The sequence below is a fragment of the Hippocampus bargibanti genome, linkage group LG19 (genome assembly GCF_051943395.1).
Source record: "Hippocampus bargibanti isolate YZ-2025 linkage group LG19, ASM5194339v1, whole genome shotgun sequence".
NCBI classification, from domain to species: domain Eukaryota; kingdom Metazoa; phylum Chordata; class Actinopteri; order Syngnathiformes; family Syngnathidae; genus Hippocampus; species Hippocampus bargibanti.
Window position 1 is genome coordinate 5,903,452 of NC_142752.1, and position 21,123 is coordinate 5,924,574.

Here is a 21,123-nt window from a genome sequence, read left to right on the forward strand (position 1 = left end):
TGGAATAAAAAGGGAAATGCTGCCCCCTTGTGGAAAGGAAAAAAAACATTGCCAGAGGTCTGACCAGTGCTTTATGGGCACCCAAGCATGAACTTTTGTTTTAGGGAGGAGTCATAATCTCCAAAAAGTAGATCAGTTAAAAAATATGGGGAAAAAATATATAAAATGGGGGATAAGACAACATGACTGACGACAGCAACAAATAATGAACGGCAACTATCAATTAACCTGCCTGTGGTGTTTTACATTTCAGCCTCAAGCTATACGGTGGGTATTTCGGATGCAATGTTGTTTGTAATTCTCTTTGTTTGATGTTTAGTTTGACAGTGTGATTTTTTTGGGGGGAGAAATCGGCACTGCTTATTATGAAGTCATATTGTGCATGCGACATTATTTTTTTTTGTGGTGGTGCAATGTAGATCTTTATTTATTTATTCGTTCATTTTAACTATGACGGTAAAAAGAGGTAGATTAAGTCAAGTAAATCCCCACTGAAGGCTCGGGTATCAAATACACGACCAGCCACTGATAATTAAGGCCAATGTGTGGGAGTGATCCCATGTTTGGGCCCCAGTGGGGTTTGGGAAACCTGTGAAAGCCATTACGGCTGCGGCGAAACTTAAATCATGAATGCCAGGGCAGCTGCGAGAGCGCTAACCTGCCAGAAAAAAGTCTCGTTAATGCACACTGACACTGGACCAGCAGCTTTACGGGGTGACAGATTGACTGCCAGCAGTAAAACGGCGTCGGCGAGCATGTGAGTCAAAGTGTGACGTGATGTCACGAGACGTGGAAGTCGGTTTTATCCCGAAGGTGCGTTTCAATTTGACGTAATGCTCCATTTCAAAAGTAACAGCCTATTTCTAGCAGATGCTTACTAAGCATACGTAGTTTCTCCTTTGGGATGAACAAGTTGTTCGGGGGAGGGCCTCATTAGGGGTCCTAAGGGAGGACAAGGGGGTCTTTGGCATTTGAAGGATGGGGTGATGACAGTAACATGTTGTTTGTGTACAAAAGTGATGTGGCTCTGAACACGTCTGCTTTGACACTTGGAACCGCGCAAGACAAATGACTAAATCCGTCATCCCGTTTTGACACCCGTGTTGGGTTTTGTTTGTTTTCACCGATACTTTCTAACATTTTATGTCTACTGCACTTTTTATATGTTCTCAATGACTCCAAAAGTAAGCTTGTCCCTTGAGCGGTTATCTCGGGACAGTAAATTACCATACTTTTCGGTGTATAAGGCGCACCCCCAATGAATGGTGTATTTTCAAACTTTGTCCATATGTAAGGCACACCGGACTATAAAGTGCACCTTCAGTGAATGAAAAAAAAAAATCCAGTGCAACGGTGCACTAAGAGACAATAAAGCGGGAAGTTTCTGAAAATTAAAGGAAATGATGACTACAAAATAAAGGCAAACATGACAGGATAAAATACAGGATTTAAAAATATGAGACAGGTATTTTCTATCGTCATGTATAGGGGTGTCTAAGATTTGTTGGATTAAAATGTGAAAAATGTGTACCGTATTTTCCGGTGTATAAGGCCCACCTGAGTATAAGGCGCACTCTAATAAATGGTGTATTTTCCAATGTCTTCCATATATAAGGTGCACCGGACTATAAGACGCACATTCAATGAAAGAAAAAAAGTTGTCCAAATATAATCTATAAATATATAATAAAAGTTCTCCAAATATAAGGCACACTACAATATAAGGCACTACAGGGGGAAATGGAGTAGGGGGCTGCTGACAGTCGTTGCGCGAACATTTGTGACTCAATATTACTTCACATCCCATATATGGTGCACCGGTGTAAAGGGCACAGGGTCATCTTTTGAAGAAAAATAACCGATCGAGGCTTTTGGGTGCGCCTTATACACCAGAAAATACAGTAATTATGTTTTGTCTAATGCCCCCCTCATCCCTGTGCCCCCCCTCCAAAAAAATAGCCTGACCATTTGTGATTTTCTTTTTCACCCTCTCATGCACCTCGTAATTTGACAACATGGTATGGCCCCTGCTGTCGTAATCACTGTCCCTGAAAGGGTTAATCTGAGCATCAAATTGAAATTCTCTGCCAAGTACAATTCAAAATAGTTCTGGAAGGGAATGTAACCGACTAAATATAGCGTGAGATGTTTTAGTATACCTTAAATGTGTATGGCGGTTCACCTCAATGCTAGCCGCGTTGTCCTCCAATTCGGATGCTAATTATAACACCCACAACAAAAGAACAGACGTGAGGCAGGTAGCAACCAGTGTGTTGACTTTACAGTATTTGCCAAACCAACGTGATGCATTTTGAACATTCGCCCGGTCCAATAAAAGTCCTGAAAGGCCTCGTAACTGGGAAGTCACGCTGAAATGTCCCTGACGTGCTTTTATCTTCCTGCCTGATTACGCTTTATGTTTATTTGTGCAGACCTGCATCATGACCGGGGGCGATTTACACAAGCACTGTGTTGTTTTTTTTTTTTTTTTTTTTTTGTCACAGTCTTAATGGAGTCTAATGGACCACATAGCGTACATTGTATGTAGGTGTCATCGTTGTAGAAGAAAGTGAGGAAGGGTGCTGGCAAAAATGCAAACGATTAATCCGAAATGATTATTTATGACAATTAGTAAAAAAAATTTCATCGAACAAAGCCAGTGACGAACTCTAAAAAAATGAAGGGCTCTTCCGCTAGGTGGCTGAATTATAAATAACCTGTGCATCTGCCCATTTTTGTTGTTTTTGTTCAGAGCAATCAAACATACATAAATGAGTAAACGAGTAAATAAATAAATAAATTAATAAATTAATAATACATTTGGTCAAATTGTATATCTGTTGTTAATAATAAATGTAATAAAATAAATGAATAAAATATAAATAACAAACTAAATAAATATATAAATAAATACATACATGTGAATAATAATAATAATAATAAATAAATAGTAATAATAATAATAGTAATAATAATAATAATAATAATAATAATAATAATAATAATAATAACAATACATTTCATTTTTCAAAACTCTCAAGGACACTCACGGTCACGGTATAACAAACACATACATGAATGAGTAAATAAATACATAAATAAGTAAATGAGTAAATAAATAAATAAATAAATAAATAAATAAATAAATAAATAAATATATACTGTACATAAATGGGTATAATAAATAAATGAATGAATAAATAAATTAATACTTTTTTTCCATTAACATTGTACACCCTTTTCCCACATGCATGGGACAAAGTAAAGGTTGTGTGTGCCGTCCATTCAAATGTCACAATGCCTGAGCGGTACTATTCTTGTAACCTGCATGGGGCAGCTATTCCGCCCCCCCACACCCCTGTGACTCTCATACGCACCAGCAACAGTTTTGCATAGTGACAGTGTTCATATGAGTGTTGTTGGCAAAGTCACCTGTGCGGCCTCCGCGTTTGCCAGGATGGGCAGACAGCTGAATGGCTTCTTATTTCACTTTGATCTTAAAAACGGGGGTCACCTGTCGTGGAAAGAGAGCAAGACTTGAGGACCCTAGCTGACCTAACACCCCCCCACCCCCCTCTCCCCGAACCCCCCTCCCCAGCAGTGGCTTACAGATTGGAGTTAAGCTCCTACCAAAAGATAAGATAAGCAAACACGCAGGCAGAGTGGATCGTGTGCCAAACGGCTTTGGTCTGGTACCTGCAGGCTCATTTATTTGACGGATGATGGCGGGTCGCACGAGGCCTTCCGAGAACGTGTCCTCATCAAACAAGCACCACCGAGATTGTATTCGAAGGTAATGTCAATTTGAATTTGAAATCTTAATTAAGTTAATTAAGTTTAAGTGTAGATTCCCCAAAAGACTTTTTTTAAAGTGACCCATGTGTGCTACAACCTCAGCCTCCTCCTTCTCGTCCTGGAAGATAGCAAGGGATTTTTTCTGACTAATCCTCCTAGAGAGAGAAAGAAAAAAAAGGTCCAACTTTGATCTTGAACAAACGAAGAAGGAAAAAAAAAACGACATAAGCTACTTAGACGGACGGACGGGTTTTTCCTTTTCCTTCACGTCCTTCATCTCATCTCTCACCTAAACACGTCACGTCCCCTCCGTCTACCAAGGTCAGCCAGGTTATCCCGGGTCAGGGCGTACCTTGCAATATGTTAGAAGGATCAAATCTGAACCGTCGATGCGGAAAAAGTAGTCTTCGGGGTCTCAACGTAAACAGCAGCTTGTAGACTAAACAGGCGGAACTTGAAAGAGGTCTTCTTAAATACACTCCCAATTCCATTTTGCTGTGATTTTTTTAATCGGAGAGAGTCGAACATCCGGTCATCCCTTACCTCAACCACTTCAGTGTTTTCACTTGGAAAAAAACACCAAATATGAATTGGCATCACTGTTCCGACACTTTTGCAGCGAAGCATATTCAGAATCAGAATCATCTTTCTTGTCGAGTATGTAGAACACACAAGGAATTTGTTTCCGGTCAAACACGCTGCACTAGTATCATCAGCAAAAAAATTGCAAAGAGGCACTATACAGTTCCATTTGGGCTACTGTTCAAAGAGTTAATGGCTTGCGGGAAGAAGCTGTTTAAATGTCTGCTGGATTTGGTGCGCATGGATCGGTAGCGCCTGCCTGAGGGGAGTAGCTGGAAAAGGTGGTGGGCAGGGTGCGGAGGGTCCAGTATGATTTTCCGCACCCTAGTTTGGAGTCTTGCAGTGTGCAAGTCCTCGAGAGTGGGTAGGGTGGTGCCAATGATTTTTTCCGCCGTCCTAACTGTCCGTTGAAGTCGGATTTTGTCCATTTTTGTGGCGGCCCCGAACCAAACGGTGATGGAAGAACACAGGATGGATTCGATGACAGCCCTGTAGAAATGTTGCAGCACCTCCTGTGGCAGGCCATGCTTCTTTAGCAGCCTCAGGAAGTACATTCTCTGTTGGAAATCTCATGTCGTCTTCCTGTGTGGTTGCGTGACACATCTGCTCATCGACGGCGCAAAAAGTTTGTTGTGTTGGAGCAAGCATCAACAAACGCATCTGTGGGCCTCGGGTGATGCGTGAAACAAGATCCCAAACACACACACACACATCGGTCCCTAATGATGATTAATACACTGAGTTGATGATCGTGTGTGTGTGTGTTGACGTGTTTGTTGATATGAGGAACCTTTGTGGCGCAGTGACCCTTGAACTTGACACACACGCACTATAAACACTCCATTCAAGCTCCAGGTGTTCAAAACACACACAGGCACACACACAGTAGAAAATCAGTAAAAACTTGAAATGGCGATCCTCCCCAATAAACTCCGACATAGTTTATCCATATTTTCAAGAGTTATCTTCAAATATGTCTCATGACTTGTTTCTTTTCACCGGTTATCTACGACAGTGTGTGTGTATACTCTTCCCTCTGAGTTTGAAGTTGAAAAATTGTAAACGGTTGGGGGGAATGGGGGGTCTTCCCGTAATGAGTGCGTCACGACGGCAATAACCCTCAAGACCATCATCCCCATGACGCTGTCGATTAAATTCCTCCTTCTCCTCCTCCTAATCTCGCTGACTCCCCGTCACCCGCCCGCTTGTCAGCTGACCGTAAAAAAAACTTGCCGTTTACGTCATTGCTCGAACCTACTCATGTTTTTGTTGTTCTCCAGAACCAACATGGCTTGGGGGTGACGCATGTGCAGGGGAGTCTAAAACTCTAAATTAAAATTCGACGTGACAGCTATGAGAACTGTTGTGAAAATAGGAGCTTGATACTGGCATGGCTACTTCAGAGTGCCTCGTTGTTGCAGCATGGGAAAGGCCAGACGGCAGACTCGGTAGGGGATACTCTAGTTTTGTAGCGTTTGAGGATAGAGAATAACTTCATTTTCGTTTTAAAATGTTTTTATATATTTTCTAGTCTACAAAGTGCACCGGAGTATAAGGTGCACCCCCAATGAATAGTGTATTGTTAAACGTTTTCTTTATATAAGGCGCACCGGACTATAAGGTGCAGCAGAGTATAAGGCGCACCCCCAATGAGTGGTGTATTTTCGAAATTTTTCCATATATAACTTATGGGTAGAGTGAACGCTGGCGCGAATGGCTGCCGCTGCTCACCCGCACAAAAAAAATATGTGACTGTAAAGTGTCCTTGAGAGTTTTGAAAGGCGCTTATAAATTAAATGTATTATTATTTATTATTATATAAGGCGCACCAGATTATAAGGCGCACCAGAGTATGAGTCACACCCCCAATGAATGGTGTATTTTCAAACTTTTTCCATATATAAGTAGCACCGGACTATAAGGTGCACCGGAGTGTAAGGCGCACCCCCAATGAATGATGTATTTTCAAACATTTTTCAGATATAAGACGCACCGGACGATAAGAAGAATCGGAGTATGAGGCACACTGCTAATGAAAGGTGTATTTTCAAACTTTTCCATATATAAGGCGCACCGGACTATAAGGTTCACTGGACTATAAGGCGCACTGGACTATAAGGTGCACCGGAGTATGAGGCGCACCCCCAATGAATGGTGTTTTTTCAAACATTTTCCATATATAAGGCGCACCACACTATAAGGTGCACCAAAGTATAAGGCGCATCCCAAATGAATGGTGTATTTTCAAACATTTTTCATATATAGGGCGCACCGGACTATAAGCCGCACCTTTAGTGAATGAAAAAAAGTTTTCCATTTCCAATTTATAAATATATAAAGGTTTTCCAAATATAAGGCGCTACAGTAGAGGCTTGGGTTACGCAATACTTCTACAGGGGGAAATTGAGTCGGTGGCTGCTGACAGTAGTAGCGGCGCAATATTACCTCACATATAAGGCGTATGAGGCGCAGCGTTTGAAGAAAATCAAGGCTTTTGGGTACGCCTTATACACCGGAAAATACGGTACCTGATTTAAAGTTTTTTAAGACAAATTTGGCACGGTTGTTTGGAAAACCCGTCTGTGCTGTCAAAATCACTTCCTGGAGACTTCAATATTTATACACAATAAAATGTTATACAAGGTGACTACAACCAATGTTTATTTTTTTGTAAAGACGAAACATCTTGTAACTTAAAAAAAATATCTGCATTGTCATAAATCACCTTGATCCCAATTGCTAATAAAATTGATTCGTATTAAGACTCCGGGGGTTCAGGTTTCTTGTTTCTCGCATTCTGGTTTCTATTCTCCGGATTCTGACTGTGCGCGCTTCAGCTATGCAGGTTTCTTCTCCTACACAAGCAAACGTTGTAGGAGTGCGCATACAGTCCGATGGCGTGCAGCTAATATGTCGTGCATATGTTTACTCAGGAGTATGATAGGCTCGATACTTTGACAGCATGTTTGATGATGCACCAGAAACATCTCGCTCATGCTTTCCGCATGACGCCAGCGATGCAGGTGCAGTGTGGGAAAGGAATGTGAGGATTTTAATCGTATCTTCTGGCACGTATGTGAATGGGATGTCTCTGCCAGGGAGGATGATTGGCTAGTTTGTTAGCGTATTAGCATATGAAATTGATACATATACAATACGAGTCATCAAAAATTGGCTTTTGGGTCCATTTTCAGTATGAAGCCAAAACGGACTTTCGGTGTGCGGATGATTCTGAAAGGGTAAATGGAGGTTATTGTAGTTCACTTTTGGCAGTCATAGATACAGACGCCAAAAAGCGAATGACAAGAATCCCGCACTTTGGCCCAAAAAAAAATCCCTCTCATTGATATCCAAATCCTTTTAAAATGAGATAAGGCTATTTGGAATGCTTTAAAAGGTCTTCAAAGATATGTGGAAGCCTCATTTGCCGCTGCATTGTGGGAGTTTTTTTGGACAAACTCATCGTTTTCATCTGGCCGAGGATTTAAATGTCAATCACAATACTTTTTTTTTTCCGCTAAAGTGCAGTGGTTCACTGCAGGCAATGGGCCGGTCGACGTTTATGAACAGCGGCGAGGGATGAGAAACACAAATGCACAAAACGCACAGCATGTGAGATACTGTCGCGGCTTGGAATTGAAGCGGATTTACGTGGGACAGGAGATGTGAGACAATCTCTTTTCGTCAACGGATGCTACAGCTTCGGGTTTGCTTTCAATATTTAGCTTTTAGCAGACGTGCACATTTTGCCATGACCTTCCTGATCCACTGGTGAAAAGGAGGCTTAGATCCTGTCCTCTTTCATCTAGAACTGCTTCATGCAACAAAGAGGGTGCTGAAAGTGCTTAAGCTTGAAGAGTGTCTGTGTCTTTTGTCACATAATTTGTTACTTGTTTTTTTTGTTGTTTTGACTTCAAGATGGCGCCGTGAGAATGGCTGCCTTCACAGCAGCTCCTGTATTTTGTTTTTCTACTTCTTCCTTTCCTTTTACTTTCATCACTTTGCTGCTGTGAAATTTCTCCACTGTGAGACTACTAAAGGCTCATCCAATCGCATTCTTGACATCCTATTTAATTCAGTCATTAGTATACATTATCACGAGGTAATTTCCTGAGTGACGCATTTTTCCACAGCGCCTGGCAGCGAATGAGTTAAAGTTAATTTTTCCTGTTAAAATATGTGACTGCATAGAAGTTTATGCTGTGATGTTAAAAAAACTCTTAGCATCTGTTTTATATTCTATTTTGAAAGTCAATGTGAATATTAAGCAGTGCTAAGACGAGTATAGCCAAAATCACGTGTTGCACAGTTGCCATTGCACAAAAAAAAGGAAATGAAGAAAGATTAAAAGAGCTCAAAACCAAGAGACATACATAGTTGTATTTTTAAAAAAGGTGGTGGTTTGGGGGGTGGGGGTGGGGCGTTGCTCAAGACATGAATAATGGCCTCTGCTTGTGGAAATGGTTGCAGTGTGTTACAGTGACCTGGCTCGTACTGCAACACGAAATGGAATTTGACCACCGTGAACGTTATTGTTTGCACCTGTGCCTCCTGTGATTTGACTTTTTCATTTCTTTTCCACAAATAGCAGCCAGCTACATACTCTATCCTGGTCTTCTTTTTTCCCCTATTGCAGTGTTTAGTTTGATGGACTTATCTGGTCCTCCTTTCAATCAGTGCGCTCCCACGCCATGTAAATGTATATTTTGGAAATTCCTTATCAAATGCGGCCCCCTAACCCTTTTGTTGCATTTACACGATAAAACCAGACTAGTGTCTGTGGGCGTGGTCACTTTTCCTCATCGGCAACAGCGAGCCCGTTCTAATTGATGACTTTTTGGAAGGCGCTCACAAATTCGGGCCAGGCCTGCGACGGGACGGCCAAGACAAGCGCACGCTATTTTTTTATTTTTTATTTGCTGCCGTTCTACAAATGAGCGCAAATGGAGCGAGAGGACATGGTAGGAGGCTGACGGAAAGCGCTTCCTGTTTAAAGCCTACGAATACACATCGTGTGGTATTAGATAAAGAACAAAGCAGACAAATATATCGGATTTATTTTCATGCAACGGGACGCCCATCCTCTGATGTTTATGAGCATCTCTCAGGAAGTGATTGTTTTGTTTTGTTTTTTTTCCTCCATATTGGGGCGAAAGTGTCCAGGTCCAGAAAGTAGCACTGAACCTTGGATAAACTCAATGAAAAAAGTTTTTTAAACCGTTACCTGTACTTCTTTCAAGGTGTTGGACGTTTTGCTCATCCAAAAAGCTTCGTCAGCGAACTAAAGTTGTGCTGGTAACTCTGGCCTTGTAAACTGTATATTCCCTAATGGACAGAGCTGGCAGTGCCAGACCTCGGCTCTGATAGGTGTAGTAGGTCTCTACTAACCTTAAAGCAGGGACCAGAGTTACCGGCACAACTTTAGTTCACTGATGAAGCTCTTCGGATGAGGAACGAAACGTCCGACATCTTCAAAGAAGTACAGATGACACACTGAAGAAACATTTTCATCGATGGACCACTCCTGTTCAACCGAGAGCCTATACTGACGCTTGGATCAACTACTTTAACCGATACGGGCATGCTAGACCGGTGGCGCTGACGTCTCACCTGATGAAGACGCTGGAGAGACTCGTCCTCGCCCACCTGCGACCGCTGGCAAGTTCATCGCTGGACCCGCTGCAGTTTGCCTACCAGCCCAGCATCGGTGTGGAGGATGCCATCATCTACCTCCTCCATACGGCGTTGCTGCACCTGGAGAATGCTGGGAGCACGGTGAGGATCACATTCTTCGATTTCTCCAGTGCCTTCAACACCATCCAGCCCAGTCTACTGGGGGACAAGCTGCAGCATGCCGGAGTCGACCATCACCTCACATCCTGGATTACAGACTACCTCACAAACAGGCCACAGTACGTGAGGGTAAAGAACTGTGAGTCGGACAGGCTTCTCTGCAGCACCGGAGCGCCGCAGGGAACAGTCCTGGCTCCATTCCTCTTCACCCTCTACACCTCGGACTTCAACTACAACACCCCAACCTGCCACCTTCAGAAGTTCTCTGACGACTCAGCTATTGTCGGCCTCATTACAGAGGGAGACGATAGGGAGTACAGGGGACTGACAAAGGACTTTGTGGACTGGTGCCAGCAGAATCACCTCCAGATCAACACTGGCAAAACCAAGGAGCTGGTGGTGGATTTCTGCAGGAAACAATCGTCACCTGCACCATTGAACATCCAGGGTTCGGACATTGAGAGGGTGACCTCCTACAAGTACCTGGGTGTTACTCTCAACAATAAACTGGACTGGACAACAAACACGGATGCCCTAATCAAAAAGGGACAGAGTCGCCTCTTCCTCCTCAGGAAACTGAGGTCTTTTGGAGTTCAGGGGTCACTCCTAAAGACTTTCTATGACTCTGTGGTGGCATCAGCCATCCACTATGGCATTGTCTGCTGGTCAGGCAGCATCACCACCCGGGACAGAAAAAGACTGGAGCGCTTTGTCAAGCGGGCCAGTTCTGTCGTGGGCTGCTCGCTGGACTCTCTAGAGGAGGTGGGCAACAGACGGACGCTAGCTAAACTAAAAGCTATGACGGACAGCCCCTCCCACCCCCTCCTGCCCATCCTGACAGCTCTGGGTAGCTCCTTTAGCCAGAGACTATTACACCCGCGCTGCAAGAAGGAGAGGTACCGCCGCTCGTTCCTACTGACTGCTGTCAGGCTTCACAATTCCCAATGATCACATGTGAAAAAAAAAAAAAAAAAAAAAAAAAAAAAACTGTACACTTGTAAATATGGGTTGTTGCAATATATCTAAATGCATCTCTTGATTCTGCACTATGTACAGTCTTGTTTATAGAACGGTTTTTGCACATCTACATTTGCACAGTATACAGTTGACATTTTTATTTTGTTATGCTTAGAATATCTTGTTTTCTATCCTTTCACTCCCACCCCAACCCCATCCCTCTTCAATTGCTGCTGTGGACTGCAAATTTCCCCATTGCGGGACGAATAAAGGTATTCTGATTCTGATAGATCCTATTCCAGCAGGTCGGGGACACCCTGAACTGCTCGATCAGCCCCAGTTTAAAGTTATTTCGAGACTATTATCAGAATCAGAATCATCTTTATTGCCAAGTCTGTAAAACACACAAGCAATTTGTCTCCGGTAGAACATGCCGCACGAGTATCATCATAAGAAAAATGGAGGCACTATAAAGTTGTATTTGGGTTACTGTTTAGAGTTAATGGCTTGCGCCCTTGTTTGCATTCTTGCAGTGTGCAAGTCCTCGAGAGTGGGTAGAGTGGTGCCAATAATTCTTTTCCTCCTCTGCACGGCAGAGTCTTGAAATGGTTTTGTGGGGGGGGGGGGAGTACAATCATGTTCCTGAATTTTTGGCCCACGCCCTTTGTTTTCATAACGTTGCATCTAAAAAGATTCGTCGCCAGGGAGAATGTAACAAGAGGACGCTCATCGTAGAGACCAGCAACATCCAACTGAACTTGGACTCCTCACTCAAATTCAAAGAAAAGATATTTTGAGCTTTTCCCGCCAAGACTAAAATAATACCAGGTGTCTGGCGCGGAAGACATTTGGAGACAATCCCGTGCGGTTCCCATCCTTTGTAAAATGTGAAAACAGTCGGCTCAAAGTTCCTTTTGGGCCATGAGAGGAAAATCAATGGCGGACTTTAGACGTAACCAATAAACGTTTTTTGGACCTCATTTAGACACATTATGTTTGGAGTGGTATCTGTTCTCTCCTTCTCTTCCAGCTGTTGGATTCCTGGCCTGGTTTCCTCATCTTTTATTCACCTTCCTCCCTCCATCTCCCCCATTTTTCCCATGGAGTTGATCTAGTCGTCCAGGATGAGCTCAAAATGTGGACAGTATCGTTACTCACTGTTTACACACATCACCGTCACTTTCTAAAAAGCACTCACGGACGGACCCGGGGTTCGTGTTATTGTCTTCCCATGAAATTGATCTGAGTTTGTGCACAAAGCCTTAAGTTCACATGATAGATTGCCAACGGCAACTCATTCATCACCTTAAAGGATACCTGACAAACAACATTATCAATTCCAACAAGGAGGAGGTAATCTTTGGGGGTTTAACGACATGTCTCTTTGTTTATCTGTCAAATCCTTGTTTATCGTGGGAATATGTTCCAGACCCGCGCAAAAAAAATTGAGATACAAGTGCGCCAAGGTCAAATTCTTTCCCCCAAAAAAAGACAACCGCAGCTTAAAAAAAATGGGTAAATGCTTTGCTCCAATTTCGATGGGAATGATCCCCTGTTGCTCCAATTTCGATGGGAATGATGCACTGTTAAAATTTGGATCCCGACAGGGTGGCGTTTTTTTAACTCATTCTTCACGAATTTATTCGGGAATTGAAAATATGACTTAGAGCGCCATTCCCGAATTTGTACGGCTTTTGTTTTTTCACGCTTGGGTGCCGATAAATCGCTAGCCATGGCCTCTGGCAAAGTTTTCCCCTTCCACAAGGGGGTAGCATTTTGATTTGTTCCCATGCGAGCGCTTTGTTCCAGCTTCAGCTGTTGTTGAAGCGCGTTATAAACCACTATGTATGTATGACATTGAATTTTGAACAGCCGCCCTCATTTCAAGCTCATATAACTCCAGACCCATTTAATTTAGGAATTAAATCATTTTTTTCCTGATAAAAAAAGAGAGTCTAAAGTTTTATATGCTGCATTGGATGTTCATGTAGTCCTAAAACTCAATAATCTGTGGGTCCTGGAATTCAAGTGACAATGACAAAAACCCTGGCGCTGGAGTGGACACATTTTTGCACTTGTCTGGCAGTGAATGAGTTAATGGAAAGCAATGCTTGAATGACAATAAATTTAATCCACATCGGGTCAGTTTTTTTCTCTGCTTCGAAAGCAGCCCCTTGATACATAAAATAAAGAAATAAATACAATTTATGAAACACGTCGAGACGATTATGTTGGATCTTGTTGGCTCAAAAAAAATCTATTGTCATCCAAGGTAAACAAAATGTCAACAGCAAACTTTCTCTTTCATTGATTTGACAGATGGTCTGTGTTTAAGGCTTGGACAAATTCCGCGCTCTCCCTCGTGCTCGCGTCCTATCAAATTGGTTTTCCAGACACTTCATATTTTTCACACATGATTCGTTTCTCCTTTCAACGGGTTCTAAAGTCTCCTTTTTTGTCAGAATAGGTCAGCACTTGAAAAAGACTTGTCACTCCCGATTAGATCATGTCAGTAACGATGCTGTGAGAATAGACAGCTGTTTGAGTGTTTATGTCAAAATCTTTGATGTTAAAAAAATTGCACTAGTCGTGGGAAAATCAAATAAAACAAAAAAAAATTACAAGCGAGATATTTGAGCCATAGTCATTAGTCAGCAAGATAATGGCCGCCCCTCAAGTAATCCCGTAAATACAAAAAACAGCTTTTCCAGTGAGGGTTTGATAAATATTGTTGGTGTTATGACACAATCGAGGGTTGTCGTGCGCTTCCTTTTATCATCGCTCATCATCTCCATTAGCGACGTGGATTGAAGATGCCGAGAGACAGATGGCGTTCTAAGCCGATGTTTCCCTAACACGTTTGAGCCCCTTTAGACGGGCGACCAACCAGAATTTTGCGGCCAGTAAAGATGCTGATCCGTGCATTGAGAGCAAAGAGAAAAGACGCCTTGTTGCCCATTAGATTAGATCGAACGGCAGGTGAGCGACGTAGTACATAACGTTTTCATCACTTATTGTATCAATTACTTTACATGTGACCATGAAAGCAAAGCATAGGCTATAAACCAGGATTTTTTTTCCGCTAAAAAATCATATGCCTCTTTCAATACACTGGTTAAAAAACGATCAAAGGTCAATAAAGCGATTTTAATAGTAATTCTACTTACAAACATCTCTTCCTGCGAAAATTTCAAGTTAAGCAACGCCTCAATTGGGAAATTGCAGCCTCTAGTTAGGAAATTAATTTCAAAATAACTGTGGCGGGCCGTGCATGTCACTCGAACGCCTTCAGTAGTGCTACCTCTGAATCAATCAGCTAAGAGTGTGGTGTGATATGACTACATGTCCACTAGAGGGTACCGTTGGCCTGGAAATAACTTGTGACTTAAAAAAATACTGTTATTAAACTGTTCGAATTTTTACTATGAACGTGTAGATTCATGATAACCTCGTAAAACTGCAATAGTATTAGTTATTTTTGCTAGCTTCGGAGCTATCCAACCTTAATGATGTCCATCCATTCTTGACAAGTCCATCTTGAAAATAGCTTTAACAGTATATCTGCAACCAAATTAATTTCTTCTCCACCTTCAGCCATAGAGGGTTGACAAAACAGCTTTCAATAAATACAACCATATATTTGATGATGCAGCTGGCCAGTATGCACGTATTACTAGTGGTCATGATTGGCTATGTGACGAGCCATTCGTGGCTGATGTTTGCCTGGGACATGATTTCATGCATTGTTTAGTTTAGAAAACATTTATTGAATTTTAGGAGGGGATCTTAGAACGAAATTAGAGCAACATTTTCATCCTTCCTGTGGTTCTCACTGTCCCTAAAATATTATTCTGTGGTCTGTAGAACATTATACTGTGGTTGGTGAGATGATGTCGTGGGGCAATTGCGCAATGACACAAAGGGGCGGGGTGGAATTTAATGGGCAGTGTGTTAAAGCTCATGGGAAACATACTGGCCACGCAACCAGGAGTCTTTCCTCACATTGACGGGAGGGCTGGGGTGGGGGAGGTGGCACGGGAGGCGTTCGGTGGCAAGGTTCACCGTTTCCCAAACTCCCGCCGAGCTTCAGTGGCCCTGACTGCCACACCGAATCGCCCTCCTTCTCTTACCCCAAGCTGCTTTTCAACGTGTTGCCTTTTGTCCCAACAGTCTCACCTTCTCCCTCCCCGAACACCGTCTCGAGTTCAATTAATCATGTCGGCCGCGCCAATACGACTCTGGATTTTACTGTACGCAGTAAATCACCTTAGATCTGAGGGCTTTTCCGCCCTTCCTCCTCCCAACCGCAGGTCAATATTGACTTTCGACTGAACCGGCAAAGCGGGAGAGCGACTGTGAGGCGGGACACGAAGCGTTGCTTTTAAAGAAGCTATCGTGCCTGGCGTTTTGTTTGGTTGCCACTCAGCTTCACTTGTGCTGCTACAAAGTCAACGGGGTCAGGAATTTTCCATCTCATGAGACTGGATTTTGCCACCAGGGGTCTATAGTAACTGATACAATTCTCAATGAGATACAAGAAAGAAAATTGATGCATTGCTTATAAGGAAAACGGAAGTCTGTCATACACATCCATGGTGGTGTTCCACAAGGTTCTTTTCTAGGTCCACCAAACCTATGGACTTAGCCTTGCGAAAAATCATCAGAATCTACAAGCTTCTAGAGTTTTATTACTTCATGTTTCATGTTCAGACAAAATTCTACACCACATATTGATTACATGATGTTCATGACTTTATTTGGTGGGACCATCGTGAACTGAGAAGCAGTCTACGGCAATGTTTGCAGTTTTTAAAAAACTTTTGTTACGATATTTCAAGTACGGAATGTGATTACTTTTTCCACTTCTGGAATCAACTGAACAAAGAGCAAATATCCATCTGTTTTATAATATGCTTCTCCCGAGCTTATCCCATCTGCCTTCGGAATGTAGGCGGGGTACACCCTGAACTAGTTGGCCAGTCAATTGTCGGACACACACAGAGGAACAAACTTTCTGACACCCCCTTCCTCCCATAGACAATTTTGAGTGTTCCCTGACCCTACCATGCATCGTTTTGGAATTAGGGAGGAAACCAGAGTACCCAGCGAAAACCCACACAGGCAATAAGAACATACAAACTCCACACGGGAAAAGTAGAGCTGGAATCAAACCTTGGACCCTTGCACTGTGAGGCGAAGGTGCTAACCAGTCTCCCATGTTACGTGTTAACGTGTATTTAACGCGGAGATGTCAAAGCGACCGGCGTTAATTGTACACACCAGTTGATTTGTTTTCACTAAAACTGCAGGAGGAAGAATAAAGCCTGACAAAGGAAGCTAATCAAATGGTCAAATCACTCTCGGGAGGCCCACCACACCTCCTTTGCCGTGCAAAGCTCCCACACAAATTCAGCGAGCTAGAACCGGACTTTGTTACCATATCACTCCTGAGACGAGCATCATTCCGCCGGTAACTAATTGAAATTTACGTCACTTTCAAGAACGTCGACCGATTGCGTGTCTAAATCTGAGACTCTTCTGCCTTTTTGTGTGTCCTCCAGATCAAAAGGGAGTTTGGGCCTACGCTATTCTGGCCCTCCAACCTTTCGGGACTGTGTTTTCACGATTGATTCAATCTGTTTGAATCCCCAGAGTACTGTAAAAGATGGTAAAAAAATGTTTGAATCCACCCCCATAGTCAGGACCTTTGTGTAAAACCGTTTGCATGTGCTATTTGATGATTTTATTGTTATGATTGATTCAAGGGCTGTCGGCCTCTACAGACTTTACTTGTGCTGATACTCTAAAAGTTCCGGTTTCATTTGGATATTAACATTTGGTGCCTTTGGCATCTCCTTGCTCAATCTTTGTCACATTTTGACTTTTCCCCCCATTTTTACAATACAATACATTACATATTGATTTATATAGTGCTTTACCAATAGCTGAAGCTGTAACAAAGCGCTTAACATGGACAGCTATCATACACAGGAAAAATAAAGCCGTCACAAAGATAGTAGAAAGCACCAGGGAGTAAAACCAAGTTTTTAAGAGTCATCTATGCAGTGCTTCAACAACCCCCATATCATATGCTAAATTCGAACTTTGCATCTAATCATGTATGCATGATAAGCTCCGTTTTACATCCAGCATTTGGACTCTAGCTTTGTCGCGTTTCTGTTGACGACCAACAGGTGACGCTGTAGAGTCCCACCTGCAGCTGCACAGGTCGTTTTAATCAGTGGCAGTTAAAAGGACTCCAGGCATGACCATTCAGTGTCGGTGTTAGGTTTGTTTATCTTGTCGTGGTTTTGTTTGCTACTTTGGACCTTTTTGTTCTGATGACTTTGTTGTTTGAGATTTTGTTACTGCCTACTTTATTACGTACAATTTGTCAAATACATCCTGCTCCTCCCTCGCGGCTGCCACCACCACGCAAATCGGTTGAATGCTCCAGAGTGCCTCATTGTCCACTGCAAGTGTGTGCACATCACGCAAAAGGAAATCCTGCGAACACCCATGTTTAAATTTAAGATCTTTGCGTTTTGCCAAAACATTCTGTTATGATAAAGCCAATGCACGAAAAAAAAGTAGTTTTGTACTGAAAATTTCATGGGAATTGACTCAGTGAGATGAATGACGAGCTCATCATTCAAAAGCGGCTTGCAGAAGAAAAATGTTATCCAGCCCGTAAAGGCCTGGTAAGAACGTCCGCAAGTGTTCTTAATCACAACCAGTTGTTAGCAAAGAAGTGTGCGCTGCAGGCCGACTGCTGGGGATCGTTAGACTGTAACATTTTGTGCCGTTTTTAAATCGCCAATCCAAACGCGCTGGCCGCGAAAGAGTCGACTTATTTACGACTTTGCAAAATACCTCCTCTTCGCCGCCACTTTTATCGCTCACTTCTGGATATTGCTGCCCAGTTGCGCTGCAATGTCAGGTTACGCATTCGTAAATTCTGAGCGTTCCTACAAGTCCGTTAGAATTAGTATCATTGGAATGGGTCCTACTATTATATATCCGTTCACAAATACAGATGACATTAAAACCGTAGGGTATCTCGTAGAGCTAATTAAAGAACCAGTTTCTTCAGATCACATTTTTTTTCCAAACGATAGCATCTGCCATGTAGATTTAACTCATTCGCTGCCAATCCCGAATTTATTCGGGAAATGAAAATATGACGTGGAGCGCCATTTTTTTGTTCTTTTGACTTAAAGATGACGCCGCAAGAGTGGCTGCCTTTCCAGTAGCTCCTTTCTTACTTTTCTTCTTCTTTCATAAATTTGCTGCTGTGAAATGTACATTTTTCCACTGTGAGATGAATAAAGGTACATCCAATCCAATCCCATTCCCAAATTTGCTCGGGTTGTGGTTTTTCTTTCAGGGGGGTGCCGATGAAGCGCTCGTCAGACCTCTGGCAATGTTTTTTCCCTTCCAAGGGGGCAGCATTTGATTTTTCTCCAGCCACCCCCATTTCAAGCTCAGATAACTTCAGACCCATATAATTTATGGATTAACTCTTTTTTTCTGATAAAAGAAGTGAGTCTAAGGTTTCTTATGCTGCATTGAATGTTTATGTCGTCCTAAAAGTCAATATCATGTGAGTCCTGCAATTTGAGTAAAAATGACAAAAACCCTGGCACTGGAGTGGACACATTTTTGAATATTGTCTGGCAGTGAATGAATTAATAAGAATGAGTGTAGCCGCTTTGATTTGCTGGGAATCGAGTCAGCTGCGTTCAGTCCCACAATGGCGCAAACGCCCATTTTAAAATTCTAAATTCCCCCTCAACCAAACGGCCAAAAGAAAGAAAACTCCAGCCATGCACAAAGATGGTGCCCTTCATGTTCACCATGCGAATCCCCATCTCCTCCCCTCCCACTCATTTCCTTTTTACGCTAGCACAGCCAAGTCATTAACGGGTCAGCGTTGGGTGAGGTCATGCCCTCCTGCTGCGTCCTCAGCCATGTAGAGAAAGTATATCACCCTCAAAGGCGCCTTCTCATCAAGCAACTACAAATTGTCCTGCTACAACAATAGAAACACTAATCGGGCCTCAGGGTCCTTCCGCGTCAAAAGCAAAATAAAAGTCAAGTTTTGTGAGCAGGAAAAGAAAAAAAATGAAGCTAGTCCCGAAACATTCAAGTGACCCCCTTCACGTGAATAATATCCCGCAGACTAATAGGTCGCCGAGCCTTGGGCCCACTCTCTCTTTCAATGATTTACATCGACAGTATTAAACAAACGTAACTTCCCGGAGTAAATTTGAAGTGGGCGCATCGGGTACGTTCAGTGTCGGGTTTAGCGGACACCCCGGCGAGTGACCCTCCGAGAGTGAAACCACACCTCGTAAAGAAGTCACGCTTTACCTCGTTTTTTTTATTTTTTTTTTTTTGCACCCCCACAGCTCGTGTTGGGTTTCCCTACCGGTTTGTGGACTCAGTGTATGTGGGAAAGCAGCAACACTAACAAAAAGCAAACAATTTAGCCACATGACACACATACAACGCAAATGTCTGATCTGTCTTCTGATCCTTAAAATTCCCAATATTTAAAAGAATGACTTTTTAGTTTTTATTCATATTTAAATCATTCATTGCCATTCACAAATTTATTCGGCAATTGAAAATATGACGTAAAGTGCCATTCCAAAATTTGTTTGGTTTTTTTTTTCATTTGGGTGTCGATAAAGCACTGGCCAGACCTCTGGCAATGTTGCTTTCCCTTTCACAAGGAGCAGCGTTTCCTTTTTTTACATGTTAGCTCTTTGTTCCAGCTTCAACTGTTGTTAAATCGCTAGAACTAATATGTATGTATTGCATTGTATTTTGGACAGCTGCCCCGATTTCAAGCTCAGATAACTCGAAACTCATATAACTTAGTAATTAACTGATGAAAGAAGAGAGTCTAAGGTTTCTAACTCCGTATTGAATGCTTATGTAGACCTAAAACTCAATATTCTGTGGGTCCTAGAATTAAAGTGACAATGACAAAAACCCTGGCAATGGAGTGGACACATTTTTGCACACATCTGGCAGTGAATGAGTTATGATGGAATATTAATTTTTTTGCTCTGTACATATTTTTTTTTTCTATCTGGCCATAAATCCACAATTTGGTCTGTTTTTAGTAACCGCCAAATTTCTCCCACTGGATTTGATGAAACATGGCAGGTGTTTTCTCATGTTGTGACTACTAAGTGTTGTGTTTTTTTTCTTCCTGCTTCTCTGTGACCACCGCAGTGACCCTGACAGGCAAACAGAAACAGAACAATAATTCTGCCCGTGAGAAGTGTTCGCATTTCTTCAGCGTACTCTCTCGGCAGGATAACCAAAAGGGGGGCCTGGGGCTATGAATTCTATATCCCGCTTGTTGCTGAATATTGACTTACATGACACATAGATATCTCCTTTTTTTTTTTTTTTTTTGCTTATTTACAGCAGACTCGTGATGTAGGTCAGTGTACATTCAAATTGGCCGCTTCATGTTTTAATCCGTGGGCCAACGAGTTAAATTTCATACTTGCATGTACTTGTGTGGCGTCGTTGGTTGCATTTGTGACATTTATAAAAGTTGTTAAATATTTACTTCTTCACTCTCTCGCAATTAGTCACAACATTATCTTTATTAGTCAGGCGGCTCGGGGGAAATCAGAGTTGAAGCGTGCTAAATGATCGTTTAATTGGATTATGAAGACCGCAGTTCCTGGTCCAGACCCCGGAGGGAAATGATTGTCTCTTTTTTTTTGTTCAACATATTGATTATGGGTGAAACTAAAGAAATACAGTGGAACCTCGGTTTTCAAACGACTCACAGTTTGAACAAATTGCTTGCTTCGTAGTTCAAACAAAAATCTGAGTTCGAACGCCGGTACGACGCGTGAGTGGGTACGCGAGGATGGGATGCTGTGCAGCGTACGGGTGTAGATCGCTCTCTTCGTGACCAACTGTTTTCGCGTGCGGACGTGCTGCGTTTTGCTCTCGCGTTTAATA

The 21,123-nt window shown here is 42.5% G+C and overlaps 1 long non-coding RNA gene across 1 annotated transcript in view; it reads right to left on the minus strand.

The window, feature by feature from the left end:
* The window catches only part of LOC148883746 (uncharacterized), a 71,175-nt gene that overhangs the window by 6,806 nt on the left and 43,246 nt on the right, over positions 1–21,123 (minus strand). Inside the window, exon 3 of the long non-coding RNA XR_016118458.1 lies at positions 3,433–3,514. This is a non-coding gene — a long non-coding RNA (uncharacterized LOC148883746). The remainder of the gene's footprint in view (positions 1–3,432; positions 3,515–21,123) is intronic.